This window comes from Phoca vitulina, unplaced genomic scaffold, assembly GCF_004348235.1.
Source record: "Phoca vitulina isolate PV1807 unplaced genomic scaffold, GSC_HSeal_1.0 scaffold13, whole genome shotgun sequence".
In the NCBI taxonomy this organism is placed as follows: Eukaryota; Metazoa; Chordata; class Mammalia; order Carnivora; family Phocidae; genus Phoca; species Phoca vitulina.
The window spans coordinates 2,402,867-2,417,346 of NW_022589716.1; positions in this window are offsets into that span (position 1 = coordinate 2,402,867).

Sequence of the window (14,480 nt, forward strand, 5' to 3'; positions counted from 1 at the left end):
TTTCTTTCTTTCTTTCTTTCTTTCTTTCTTTCTTTCTTTCTTTCTTTTCTTTCTTTTTTGAGTCTGACTCTTGATTTTGGCTCAGGAAGTCTACTTGAGATTCTCGCTCTGTCTTTCCCTCTGCCCCTCCCCCCCATATATTTTCTCTCTCTCTCTCAAATAAGTAAATAAATCTTTAAAAAAAAAATAAAATATGCTGTCATTTCCTACTGATGTGCGTTCTTTAACCATATTACATATGAATCCTTTGTTGGTTTAATGTGTGTTGTAAAAAAAAAATTTCCAATTTTGCGGCTTGTTTTCATTCTATTTCTGGTATCATTTTCTGAACAGAGTCTCTTAATGTTTTAAATAAACTTTTTATTTTGGAAAATTTTTAGACATACAGAAAAGTTGTAGAGGTACTGAATTGTAAAAAGGTACAGAGTATTTTTATATACTCTTCACCTAACTTGCCCTAATGTTAACATCTAATGTGGTTACAGGATATACATGTCAAAAGGAAAACGTTTACATTGGCACTTATTATTAACTAAATTGTAAACTTTATATATCACCAGCTTTTCCACTAATGTTCTCTTCCTAGTCCATGATCCAATCCAGGACCTTACACTGCTTTTAGTCATCTTATATCCTTGGTCTCTGCCTATCTGTGAATTTCTTAGTCTTTCCTTATTATTCATGACCTGGATACATTTAAAGAGTACTCATCAGGTATTTTGCAGAAAGTCCCTTGATTTGGGTTTATCTGATGTTTCCTCATTATTACTGGGGTTATGGGCTTTGGGGGGAAGATTGCAGAGATGGGGTTCCCTCATTGTCACTGGAGTTTCTTGATGCCCACATGATATCACTGGGGATGTTAACCTTGATCGTCTGAGTAAGATGCTGTCTGCCAAGTTTATCCACTGTCAAGTTATTCTTTTTCTCTTTCCCTACTCTGCTCTTTGTAAGCAAATCTCTAAGCCCAGCCCACCCTCAAGATGAGGAAATTATGCTCCATGTCCTGGAGCAGGAGTATCTAGGAAGCTCTTAATTCTAAATTCCTTTTTTTATTGCTGTAAAATACACATAACAAAATTTACCATTTTAACCATTTTAAAGTGTACAATTCAGTGGCATTTTTTACATTCACAATATTGTGCAACCACTAGTTCTATCTAGTAATAAAACACTTCCATCACCCCAAAAGGAAACCCGTCCCCATTGGCAGTCACTTCCCATCTCCTCTCCCTCAGTCCCTGGCAACCACCAATCTGCTTTTGGTGTCTATGGATTTAATTTAAAATTCTTCAACTTAACCTATCTTTTCCTTTGCAGTAAAGAAAATAAGACACTTTTATTTCCTCCTTACCAATTCTTGGACCTTTCATTTATTTTTCCTGCCTTGTGGTGCAGGTCAGTACCTTCAGTACCATCTCAGACACCATGGTAACTGACATCCTTGCCTTATCTGCCCATCTTAAACAGAACATTTCAATATTCACCACTAAATATATCTGCTGAGGTTTTTTTCTTAAGATTTTATTTATTTATTTATTTATTTATTTATTTATTTATTTATTTGAGAGACAGAGAGCAAGAGCCTGGGTGAGAGGGAGAGGGAGAGAGACTCTGAAACAGACTCAGCACTGAGCACAAAGCCCCAACCGGGAGATCACAACAGAGCCTAAACCAAGAGTCAGATGCCTAACCTACTGAGCCACCCAGGTGCTCCCCCACCCCCCACCGCCGCTGGAGGTTTTTAATGGAAAAATCAAGTTAAAGTGGTCCACTTCTCTTCCCAGTTTGCTAGGATTTTTTGCTTTTATCACACATGGGTGGTGAATTTTAGCAATTACATTTCCTGAATCAATTGGGATGCCTATATAACTTTTCTCGTTTAATCTGTTAATGTGAATTACATTCTCTCAATATGTTCGATATGCATTGGTCTCTCCTGTTCTGCCCTCTTTTACCCACATGTCATCTCCCTCTGTCAAAGTCTCTGATAAATTGATCATTCAGATCCAATTGATTTTTAAGCTCCACTATCCCATTTTGCCGCCACCAACAGCTCTGCTAATTCCAAAGCTATTTATTTGAGCTATCCCAACCCTCCATTTAATTATGCCATGCTGCCTCCATCTTTCTCTTGCACTCTTTTTTCTGCAGCTCCCTCTTTCTCTGGCTTCTCTTACTATGCATCTACACTCAAGTCTTCTGCAAACTCATACTCACCCTCTGTCTTTCCATCTCTCTTCTCTTGGCTTCTGATGTTTCATTCTCTTTACCATCCTATGAAATCCACAGAGAAGTCATTGAAAGACAAATAATGGGAGACAGTACACAGACTGGTGAGAAGTACAAGTCCTCCCCCCCTCCATGCACACACACGGGAAGAGACCCACACACACCAAAAACGAGCACATGCACACACACATGCACACACACACATCTCCCAACCAATGAGCTCCTAGCAATCCCCAGGGGCCCAACTTGCCCATCTCCTATGCCAAGAGCTTTAGATGAGAAAGTTCCCTCTCCACAGCACCTATTGAGTTCAGCTTTTTTTTTTTTTTAAGATTTTATTTATTTATTTGAGAGAGACACAACGAGAGAGGGAACACAAGCAGGGGGAGTGGGAGAGGGAGAAGCAGGCTTCCCGCTGAGCAAGGAGCTTGATGCGGGGCTCGATCCCAGGACCCTGGGATCATGACCTGAGCCAAAGGCAGACACGTAAGGACTGAGCCACCCAGGCGCCCCTGAGCTCAGCTTTTTAATGGGGAATGGGCAGAGCTTCTTCTAGAGCCCAAGCCAGGGCAACCGTGCTTGGTCTTCAAAGAAATTCCCAGTCCTTATTGGGTATATCTGATGTTTCTTGTACTGTACAAAGTTCCACAGAGGGGAAAGATATGAATCAGATGTCAGTCAATTTGTTCAGCAAGCATTTGTTGGCAATATCTGGATGCTGGGAATTACTCTTATCACCAGGTTCTACAGAGTGACATGGTTCCTAGCACAAAAGTTGGAAACAAACAAATAAGCATGCACAGAAGAAATCAAGGAAAATTATGAGGAAAGTAGGAAGGGTCCCATGATAGAGAAGAATGATGGAGGATGGGATAACTGCCTTGTGGAGGAGGGAACACATGAGCTGAGACCCAAAGGAGGTGAAGGACCAGGCAAAGGGAGAGACGGGGGAGAGGCATTCAAGACAGCAGAGCAGGTGCAAAGGCCCTGAGATAAGACCATGCCTGGTGTACTGGAGGAATATCAGGGAAGCTGGTGTGGCTGGAACAGAGTGAGAGAGAAGGGAGATGGGTAGGGGCTATGAGGGGCTTGGGGGTGTGGGTAAGGGTCTAAGACAGAAAGAGAGGCCCAACTTGCCCATCTCCTATGCCAAGAGTGAATGGGAGGGAGAGACTGGGCCTCCTCCCTTTGGGGAAGAATATAGGTCCAGCAGGACCTGAGGCTCCATGGGCATCTTATTGTCACTGAGGCCTCATTCTCACCCATGTCTCCCCCACCCGCGGACTCCTCACTGATGCCCCACCTGCACCGGTGGGGGGTGACCCCCCTGTGCCAAGAATGGTTTCAGCACACAGTAGGCACTCCATAAATGTGAATGAGCTAGTATGTCAGAGGGAGGGAGGGAGGGAGGGAGGAGGAGGAGGTGGGCAGGGGTATGGGGGTACAGACCATGTAGGGTCTCTCTCCTGGCCACAGGAAAGAGTGTGGGTTTTATTCAAAGGGCAATGGGAGCTGTGAAAGAGGGCTTTCAGCAGAGAAGGGACATGATCTGACTTACTCCGCCTTTTGGCTAAGATCAAGTGAAGAAACCCTGAGGAGGGGCGCCTGGGTGGTTCAGTCATTAAGCATCTGCCTTCAGCTCAGGTCATGATCCCAGGGTCCTGGGATCAAGCCCCGCATCAGGCTCCCTGCTCAGCGGGAGATCTGCTTCTCTTTCTCCCACTCCCCCTGCTTGTGTTCCCTCTCTCGCTGTGTCTCTCTCTGTCAAATAAATAAATAAAATCTTAAAAAAAAAAAAAGAATCCCTGGGGAGGTTGGTGGGGGGATGGGGTATCTGGATGACAGGCATTAAGGAGGACACGTGATGTGATGAGCACTGGGAGTTATATGCAACTGATGAATTACTGAACTCTGTATCTGAAACTAATGAGGTACTATATGTTGGCTAATTGAATTTAAATTAAAAAAAAAAAAAAGAATCCTTCTGAGACTGCCAAGGGAGCAGGAGTGTAGGTGATGGGAGGCCAGGGCAGCATCCCGGTGGTAGGTGACAGGGCCTATGGGAATGAAGGGATGGTTCAGGTTCATTCTGGAGTCTGAGCCTTAAGGACCAGCCAATGAACTGGACATGTGGGGGTAAGGGAAGAGAAATGACAAGAATGAGTCCAGATTTGGGGGTCTGGGAGGCTGAGTGATGGTGGAGCCAACCACCATACTAAGGAGAAGTGGCAGATCTCAGGGTGAGAAACAGATCTGTGCTTTGGACTTGCTAAGTTGGACATGCCTGCAAGGCACCCAATGGGAATGCCCAGTGCAGTTTGGATATTTGAGTCTGAAACTCAGGCGAGAGGTTGGGCTGGTGATACAAATGGATAGGATCAACATGAGATGGGGTATGGCCACTTGGGGCCAGAGTGTAGACATAGGGTGAAGAGCCACCTGGCTCCCAGGACCAAAACCAAGACTTCAAACCCAGGGGTCTACCTTTCACATGTTTGTCCATCCTCGACTGTAGTCCCTGTTAGCAGGGCAGCAAGCAATGGTAAGTGCAGGGAACATGGAATTCAGAGCCTTTGGGACAGCCATACATTCTCATCTTCTTCTCCCCACATTTCTGTTGTCGATGGCCTTGGGTACTGGGGTGGGGCGGGGAGTGGAGGAGTACTGAAGGAGATGAAGTAGATAGAAATAGGTGATCCTGCATGCAAGGTTCTCCTGAATGGAGAGGGAAAGAGTATTCACGTGGTTCCAGAAAGCCTACTGTGTGCTTGGCAATGTGCTGAATGCCTGATAAATGCTATTTCCCTTAATCCTTTGCAAAGTAAGGTGGGCAAAATAGTATGCTCATTTTATAGACAGGAAGACCAAGTTCCTGAGAGGTTGGAGGGATGTGAAGTGAAGTTGCACCAACTCTTAGAATAAGCCATTTCTTGGGGCACCTGGGTGGCTCAGTCATTAAGCGTCTGCCTTCGGCTCAGGTAATGATCCCAGGGTCCTGGGATCGAGTCCCTGCTCAGAGGGAAGCCGGCTTCTCCCTCCCCCTCTCCCCCTGCTTGTGTTCCCTCTCTCACTGTCTCTATCTCTGTCAAATAAATAAATAAAATCTTAAAAAAAAAAAAAAGAATAAGCCATTTCTTAAATACAGATGTTCATGTACTCATTCATTAAACGAACACAGCCGGGATCCATACCCACATGCATGTAATACCCAAAGTCTGGGGGCCCATCTGAAGTCTGGAAGGGGATGTGGGGCAGTAGAACCAAATTTCTAAGGGCAGGGCAGGGACAAAGGAAGGGAGAGGGATTAGGGGGAAGGAGGCTCTGATTGGGATGTTGGGAAAGGCTTTCTGGAAGGATGGAAGCTGGAGAGTGAGGACATCTCGCTAAGGACAGTGGGAATTGGAGGAAGGGCATTCCTGGCAGAGGACATGGTGATTACAAATGCTCTGAGGCTGTACCTCTTGCTGGACCTACTTGGGGCCCTCAGGCCAGTGATCGCAAAGAGAAATCAATGAGGGCAATCTTGGTGTATTACTTATAAAATAGGAATTAAAAAGGTAATTATTTCGTAGAGAACTAATGGGACGAGGGCAGTGCTGGCCCTTGGCAAGTTCCCAGGCCTGACCTGCAGGGCTCTAGTAAGGGACTAACTCAAAGAGGTGAGGAGTTGGATTGGCTTGAGAAGGCCGGACAATAAAAAGAGATGATTGGATCAAGAGATGAGACAGGTCCCGAGGAAGGGGGGCGGGGCTCCAGGCTCGGAGGCCGGGCTCAGCCCAAAGTCTCTAGAGTAACCAGCAGGTGGCAGCACTGGGCCAAAGGGCGATCCCAAGGCTGAGGGCCACTTGGAGGCAAGAACCCTCTCAAGGGGAGCCTGGCACTACGCAGAACTCTACAAATGCTCACTCTTTTAATCCTCTTAACCGATTTTACAGAGAGGGAAACAGAGCAAAAATGTGAGCCACGTGCCCAAGGTCACACAGCAGGTGAATGGCAGAGTTGGGATTCAAATCCAGGCAGCCCACTGAGGTCCTTAATCCCTATACTCCCAAATCCCCTAAAATGATAGTTTAAAACAAAACAAAGACTTCCTCTCAATAATTATTGGGCTCTTCCTGTATACCTTACATGCCATCCCCCCAAGTATGTACAATCATTTCCATTTTACAGATGAGGAAAACTGGAGCACAAAGAAATGACTCTAGAAGCCAAGGTGGTTCTATGTCCAATGTGAGAATGCCAAGAGTATGTGAGGCTCGTCCACCGTTGGCCCTGGGTCCAGCCCAGGGGAGGGATCAGGAGGAACCTAAAGCCTCTGCCCTCTCCAGCCTCCAGTCCCCTGCTGCCACCACTGTCCCCAAACAAGTCCCTCCCTGTGCCCCAGCCCAGGGCTGCACCCTCATTCATGCCACCCCTTCGAATCTTGCTTCCCCACTACAGATCGACTGGAGACCGGTGGACTGGTACCCAGACATGGCAGGGTGGAGGGTATGGGTGGCTAAGAACATTCGACAAGGGACCTTGATGCTGTCACTTTTGACAAGTGGGAAAACTGCAGATCAGAGATGCCCAGGTATTTGCCCAGGCTATACAGTCAGTATGAGGCACAGCTGAACTTGAACTCAGGGCTTCAGCCTCTCATGCTTCTAGAACTACCATTAAGGCACTGTCAGGTAGGGCTGTGTCAGCCCCTCATGCCCAGAGCTCCCAAGTACTCTGGGGTCCTATGAAAATGTTGAGACTCAGATATACGCACACTGATTCAGAATGCAAAAGGAGAACTGCAGGGGCGCCTGGGTGGCTCAGTTGGTTAAGCGACTGCCTTTGGCTCAGGTCACGATCCTGGAGTCCCGGGATCGAGTCCCGCATCGGGCTCCCTGCTCGGCGGGGAGTCTGCTTCTCCCTCTGACCTCCCCCCTCTCATGTGCTCTCTCTCATTCTCTCTCTCAAATAAATAAATAAAATCTTTAAAAAAAAAAAAAAAAAAGGAGAACTGCAAAGTCCAAATGAATCAATGTTTAATTATGTTCAGGAACAGGATGTCAACTTTACAGGGGTTAAAATCGATGCATCAGAAAACAGGTCTGGGGTTGGATGTGGTCTCCCTGGGAAGACCCCAGCTGGGTTACTGCCAGCTGTCTACTCAAGAGAGCTACCTGTGGCCAGTCGATTTCCAAAGAAAGATAATAAATTACAAGAATAGCTAGCCAGCTGAGAGTTTAGCACGGGCTGGGCTGGATCCTGCTTCATGCTTTAAATCATTTAATTTCCACAGAGACCCTACCGGGCGGAGGCTGTTATGATAGGGGTTCAAGTGATGGGGAAAGTGAGGTACAGGGCAGCCACACAACTGGGGAGGGACATAGTTGGGATTTGAACCTGGTCTGCACCCTTGATCCCTATGTCGTCCTCAACTTTGCGTTTCCGGTCTGGTCATTAGTGGAATGGGAGATGCGAATACAATGGTGACCGTTTGACTTGGTTCAGGTCTGGATGTAAGGACATGGCGCTGCCTGGGGTGGGAAGCCGGGTCAGGACCCATCTCTGTCCCCTCTGACCAGCTTCCAAGACTGCAAGCCATCCAGGCAGGTCACCTCCTGCTCAAGAAACATATGTCAAGCGGAATAATGAATGAATGAATCTGGTATTAAAAATTAGGGAGCCCTCGGCCCTCTTGAGAACACTGAGCTAGGAGCTCCTGAAGGCAGGACCGCTGCTGGCCTGGGACAGGGTCTGGCGCACAATGTACACTCCACACACCGTGTGTGGGAGGAAGGAAGGGACGCACGTCATTTCTGAAGATGACGTGCTTAATATTGGTTCGAAGCACCACTTCATGGTCCTCTGCAAAAACCAGGGATCTAAACGGGTCCAACGAGCGACCTCCCTCCCACTCGCTCTCAATCTAGGACCCGCCCTGAGGCGGAGTTCGGGAGGGGCCTGAGGGAGAGGAAGGGGCGGGAACTTGTATCCTGAGCTACCATTGGGTGTCCGCCACGCCGTCTCGTCCAATCCGTCTTGGGGGTGGAGTTTGGGCGGATCTGGTGCCGGTGCGAGCAGAGGGGAGGAAATCGCCATTTCTGGCGGCGTCTTTGCGTTAATAGGGTGGGATTGCGGGAGGGACTGAGGGTCCTCGCAGAGGACGGGATTATAAACAAACAAAATGCAGCCTCCTCCACTCACAACTCCCCTCCTCCCCGCGCCGCATCTTGATTTTTTTGCAGAATGAACTGATGGCAAGCTGGCCACCAGCTGGACCAGGCTGCTCCCGGCTAAGTGTTCACGAGCCCAGCCCCTAAAACTGAGGGCATCTGGATTCAAATCCTAGGTCTGCCACGTGCTGTGTGATCCTGGGCACGTCACTTACCCTGTCAAGTCCTGTTTCCTTACCTGTACAATAGAATGGGTAGTGACATGTGTTAATCTTATAAAATGCTTGGAACCAGCTCACGGTCGTTTTTTACAGTTCGTGTTCCATGTCCCCTCTGCTCCCACACTCTCCACGGGTCCCCATGGCCTTCAGACTAAAATCCACACATCTTCCTGTGACCCGGAGGCCCTATGTGGCCCAACTCCCACCAGCCTCCCTGGCCAAACCTTCTTGCATTTTCTAGTCACCCCACCCAGACACTGTGTGGTCTTGTAGTCTTCCAACACACCCAGTCTGTTCTGGCCTCAGGGCCTTTGCACATGCTGTTCTCCCCCACAAGAAGTGTCTTCCTCCTCCAGCTGCTCCTTGCACAGTCCCATACTTGCGCTCAACTCCTCCTTTCTCCCTCGGGTCCTGACTCAAGTGCTGCTTCCCCCAGGAAGTCCTCCTAGATCTCTCCAGATCTGGTTGGGACTTCCCTGTTCCATTCACAGCTCTCAAAGGTCTCAGATGCATGGACCTACACCCACAAGCAACACAAATCAGTCCTCCTCCATCACCACTACACCACCAGGCCCACAGGGAGGGGTTAGTTGTTTTTCCTCCCATATATCTCACCTGGGGAAACTGAAGCTCCACTGCTGGGAGGTGGCTTGGACCAGGCCCAAGCATCTCTTTGAGGCAGAATCATGTCATCTTGGCCTCATTTAACCCAAGCAATACATTCCAAAGCAAAAACATTCAGCACCTGCTGCTTCTGCTCTGGGGGAGCGAATTGGAGCCACACCCTCCTCCCAGGAGACCCCTGCTGGCCCCCTGAAGAGCACCCATGTTGCTCTCCTCCAGGGCATCTCTATGCTCTACCTCTCCTTGCCCCTCATCCATGACCTTTTGGGGAGTCTGCATTTGGTTCTGACACCCCCCAGCCTGGGGACTCCTTGGGAATAGGCTAGGGTGAGGTTGGCACAGAGGATTTGGCTGGAGGTGTTTGTCAAATTAATGAATACATCATCTGCCTGATGAGCTCCGGTGCACCCTAGCTCCAATGCCTCTTTTTCGAGGATACCTTCTCTGTCTCCCCAGACAAAGCCCTCACTCCTCTATTCCCAACTCTTCTGGCTCCCAGACCCACCTCCAGCCCAACCCTGACTCCCCAGGGCTGGGGGACATCCGTGGACAGCTCTTCCTCCTGCATACTGAGGTCTCCTTGGGAACCAGACTGGGACCTCTTAGGGGCACAGAAGAGTTGTCAGGAAGTGTTTCTGGAGGGGATGAATGAACAAATGAATGATGAATGAATATTGCAGGGCCTGGAGTCAGATGTCCTGGGTTCACATCCCGGCCAGGGTGCTGAACACTGAATCTGCCCCTTGACCTCTCCAAATCTCACTTGCCCATTTATTAAATGTGTTTACTCAGAGACTTTGTCCCAGATTGTTGCAAGGGTGAAATTAACTAACACATAGAGTGTACAGCCCCCGGGGGGCCTCAGGCTCCCTTCAGTCTCAGACTGGGAGTGATGTGCACCCAGGACCAGCAGTTTTGTTCCCCCTCCCCAGCACCCAGAACTAGTGTTCTCAACACACATGCTTAATGGATCAGATATACAGCGTTGGTGAGAGGGGTAGAGGACAGAGGGAAGAAAGGCAAAAATTAAAAAGTCTGAAATCAAAGTGTTGCTGAGGATGGTGGTAGCACAGCCTCCCTCCCAGACCACCTGGGAAAACAGTCAGGCCATCTCTTACCCCACCTCCCAGCCAGCCCCCCTAGGCATTTACTGGGGGGAGAATGAGGTATAGTCACCAAAAGACATGCACAAAAGAGGCTCAAAACAAGTTTATCCACTAGCGCCCCAAACAGGAACCAACCCAAACTCCCACCGACAGGTGAAATGGACAAACGGTGAAAAACTGGTACCCAGAGGTTTTAATAACAAGAATAGTAAGGACGATGATGATAAAATCCAGGTGTTTGCAAGGACGTGGAGGCATTGGAACCCTCATACATTGCTGACGGGAACGTGAAACGGTGCAGCCGCCGTGGGAAACGGGTCTGGCAGCTCTTCAGAAAACTAAACATAGAATTACCACGTGACCCAGTGATTCCACTCCTAGGCATATACACAAGGGAATGGAGAGCTGGTATTCCACAAAAACTTGGACATGAATGTTCACCACAGCAGCACTAGTCGCAATAGCAAAAAGGTACAAATCACCCAAATGTCCACCGATGGATGAATGGATAAACCAGATGTCAGGAATAAAGGGGTCATATGTGGATACAACATGGATGCACCTTGAAAACAATATGCTGAGTGAAGGGAGCCAGATAGAAATGGCCACATAGCGTATGAAATGTACAGAACAGACAGATCTATAGAAAGCAGAGTATTGGTTGCCAGGGGCTGGGGGAGGGGGAATGGGGAGTGATGGCTAACGGGAATGGGGTCTCCTTTTCAGCGGATGCTAATGTTCTGGAGCTGGTATCAATGAAGGTTGCACGACATTGTGAACTAAATGTACTACGTGTCACTGAATTATATACTTTAAAATGGTTAAAATAAGTTATATGTTGGGGGTGCCTGAGTGCCTCAGTCGTTAAGCGTCTGCCTTCGGCTCAGGTCATGAACCCAGGGTTCTGGGATCGAGCCCCGCATCGGGCTCCCTGCTCCACGGGAAGCCTGCTTCTCCCTCTCCCACTCCCCCTGCTTGTGTTCCCTCTCTCGTTGTCTCTCTCTGTCAAATAAATAAATAAAATCTAAAAAAAATAAATAAGTTATATGTTGTATGTATTTTGCTGCAACATAAAAATGGTACCAGAGAATACTACCTAGCCACGAAAAGGAGCAACGCTTGCTCCTCACCATAAGAGAAGCGAGATCCAAGAGTGGACACCCTCTGTGATCCCATTTATGTGAAGTTCAGGACCAGGTAAAACTCACCTATAATGACAAAGGTCAGGGCAGTGGTTGCCTTGAGGGAGGGGAGCGTCAACTGGAAAGTCCAAGCAACTTCCAGGAGCTGGGCATGTCCTAGATCCTGACCAGAGGGTCATCGCCCTTGTCAATCTCCACTTTAGACATTTATGAACTTGCCCATGCCTTATGTTAAACCTCAAGAATGATGGGGCACCTGGGTGGCTCAGTCGTTAAGCGTCTGCCTTCGGCTCAGGTCATGATCCCAGGGTCCTGGGATCAAGTCCCACAACAGGCTCCCTGCTCTGCGGGAAGCCTGCTTCTCCCTCTCCCACTCCCCCTGCTTGTGTTCCTGCCCTCGCTATGTCTCTCTCTGTCAAATAAATAAATAAAATCTTAAAAAAAAAAAAACTCAAGAAGAATATTTAAAAAAAAAAAAAAAAGAACTGCCAGGGTAGGAAAACAAGAGTGTCCAGCAGTCTTGAGGGCTAAGGGCTCCATTTTCCCCACAAATGCTATCATCTGATCCCTCTAGGGATGGATGACCTTGAAACAGGCATGGAGCTGTTGGGTGTAGACAAAAGCAGGAGGGTAGTGACCTGACTCTGGTGCCTGGGACTTCAGAAATGATTCCCCCAGATGCTTCATCTCTGGGGGGATGCTCCCCACATTTCCCATACGGGGCTCATCAACCTGGATGACACTCCGGGACAGAAAAACCTCAGGACTCCAGAACACTGAGAACATCAGCCCCCAGAGTCCTTGGGGAGGACCTTTCCTCCCAAATCAGACACCCTGGTGGAGAACATCCTCACACTTCAGGGCCCTTTAAGACAAACTAGGATTAATAGCAACAATCATAACTCACAGCCTTGGGCAGGAGGAAGAGCATAGATTTCAGTCAGAAGGTCCCAGATTCAAGTCCTAACTCAATCAATAAGTACACATGAAGGAATAAATGAATGGTGGACAAATGGGCTTTTCACCCCCATTCCACAAGCCTTTATCATGCATTTCCGGGATACTCAGCCTTGTCTTGCAAAAGGTCAGGGCTTCAGAGAGGTCTCTGCCTGGCCCAACCTCCAACCGAGCTCCCAGCCTGACAGGTGAGCTAGAGCCTGACATAGACACTCCCACTCCTATTATTGCTCATAGCACTAATGGAAGAAATCACCGGCAGCCAGGACACAGGGGAGGGAGCTAAGAAGGAGGGACTGGGATAGAGGAAGAATGCCAGGGCCAAAAAGAGAGAGGAAGTGGAGTACTAGAACGTTAGACAGCACGTGGCCAGCGACTGTTCTACCCTGACCAGGGAGGAAGTTGGGCTGAACAACCCTAGATAATGAAGGGCAGCAGGAGGCCGATCATGTTTCTCAGGGCTTTTCATTTCTGTCTTGTATACCTCCAGAGATGGAGACCTCACTCCCAAGAGGGACAGCCGAGCCCTTCCTGAGCACAGGCAATTGTCAAAAAGTTTGATGCAACTTAATTTTTAAAATAGTGGCCACCATAGTTTGAAGGATTGAATGAGGGACGCCTGGGTGGCTCAGTTGGTTAAGCAGCTGCCTTCGGCTCAGTTCATGATCCCAGGGTCCTGGGATGGAGCCCCGCTTGGAGGTAGGGGGAGTCCCTGCTCAGTGGGGAGTCTGCTTCTCCCTCTCCCTCTGCTCCTCCCTCTGCTGGTGCGCAAGCGCACGCGAGCTCTCTCTCAAATAAATAAATAAAATCTTTTTTCTTAAAGATTTTATTTATTGGGCGCCTGGGTGGCTCAGTTGGTTCAGCGACTATCTTCGGCTCAGGTCATGATCCTGGAGTCCCGGGATCGAGTCCCGCATCAGGATCCCTGCTCGGCCGGGAGTCTGCTTCTCCCTCTGACCCTCCCCCCTCTCATGTGCTCTCTCTCTCTCTCTCATTCTCAAATAAATAAATAAATAAAATCTTTAAAAAAAAGATTTTATTTATTTATTTGACAGAGAGAGACATAGCGAGAGAGGGGAACACAAGCAGAGGGAGTGGGAGAGGGAGAAGCAGGCTCCCCATGGAGCAGGGAGCCCGATGTGGGGCTCGAAGTGGGGCTCGATCCCAGGACCCTGGGATCATGACCTGAGCCGCAGGCAGACGCTTAACGACTGAGCCACCCAGGCGCCCCATAAATAAAATCGTTTTAAAAAAGGGTTGAATGAGATTGTTTGGGGAAGGAGGGGTACCCATGTGAGACAGGCAGTCAGTGCCTGCCACAGGCTGGATCTAGAATCAGACTCACTTGGGTTCAGCTCTGTTCTACCACTTAAGGAGCTGATGACTTCATTTCTCCAAGCCTCTGTTTCTTCCCCTCTGAAATGACCATAATAACATTACCTACCTCACAGATTTATTCAATGAGTTAATGGAGTAAAATGTCTGGCACATAGGTGCAAGCGTGTTACCCTGCTCCAGGACCCAGAGTGCTCCAGAATGTACTTTCCTACCTTTAAAACTTTACACGTGCTCTAACGTCTGCTTCATATGCTCTTGCCCCACCACTCATACCTGGCAAACTCCTACACATCCCTTAAAGCCCTAGGTCTAAGATACCTTTCTCTTCTCTGTTCAAGCCCTGACCCAGGGAGCTAGAAGCATGTGGACCTGGTTCTGACTGGGCCTACTGTGATGTGATGAGTTCCCGGAGAGCACGTGGTAGGCATGCAGCCAAAGCTTGTTGAATGAATGGATAGATGGATGGATGGATGGATGGACGGACGGACGAGGGAATGATCTTTTGGGAGGGGGTGGCCAAAGTGGAGAGCCAAGAATCTGCCAACGACTTCGGTGCTCCCGTCCCCACCTCCCAAGACCAGAAAGGGCCGAAGGGGCAAGACAAGGGGCGAGGGGGCTTCCGGGCGGGGTCTTCACTTCTTCCGGTTCGGCCCCTTTAAGGGGCGGGGCCAGCGGGGTGGGCGCTCGGACCGTCAGTGCGGCGCGAAG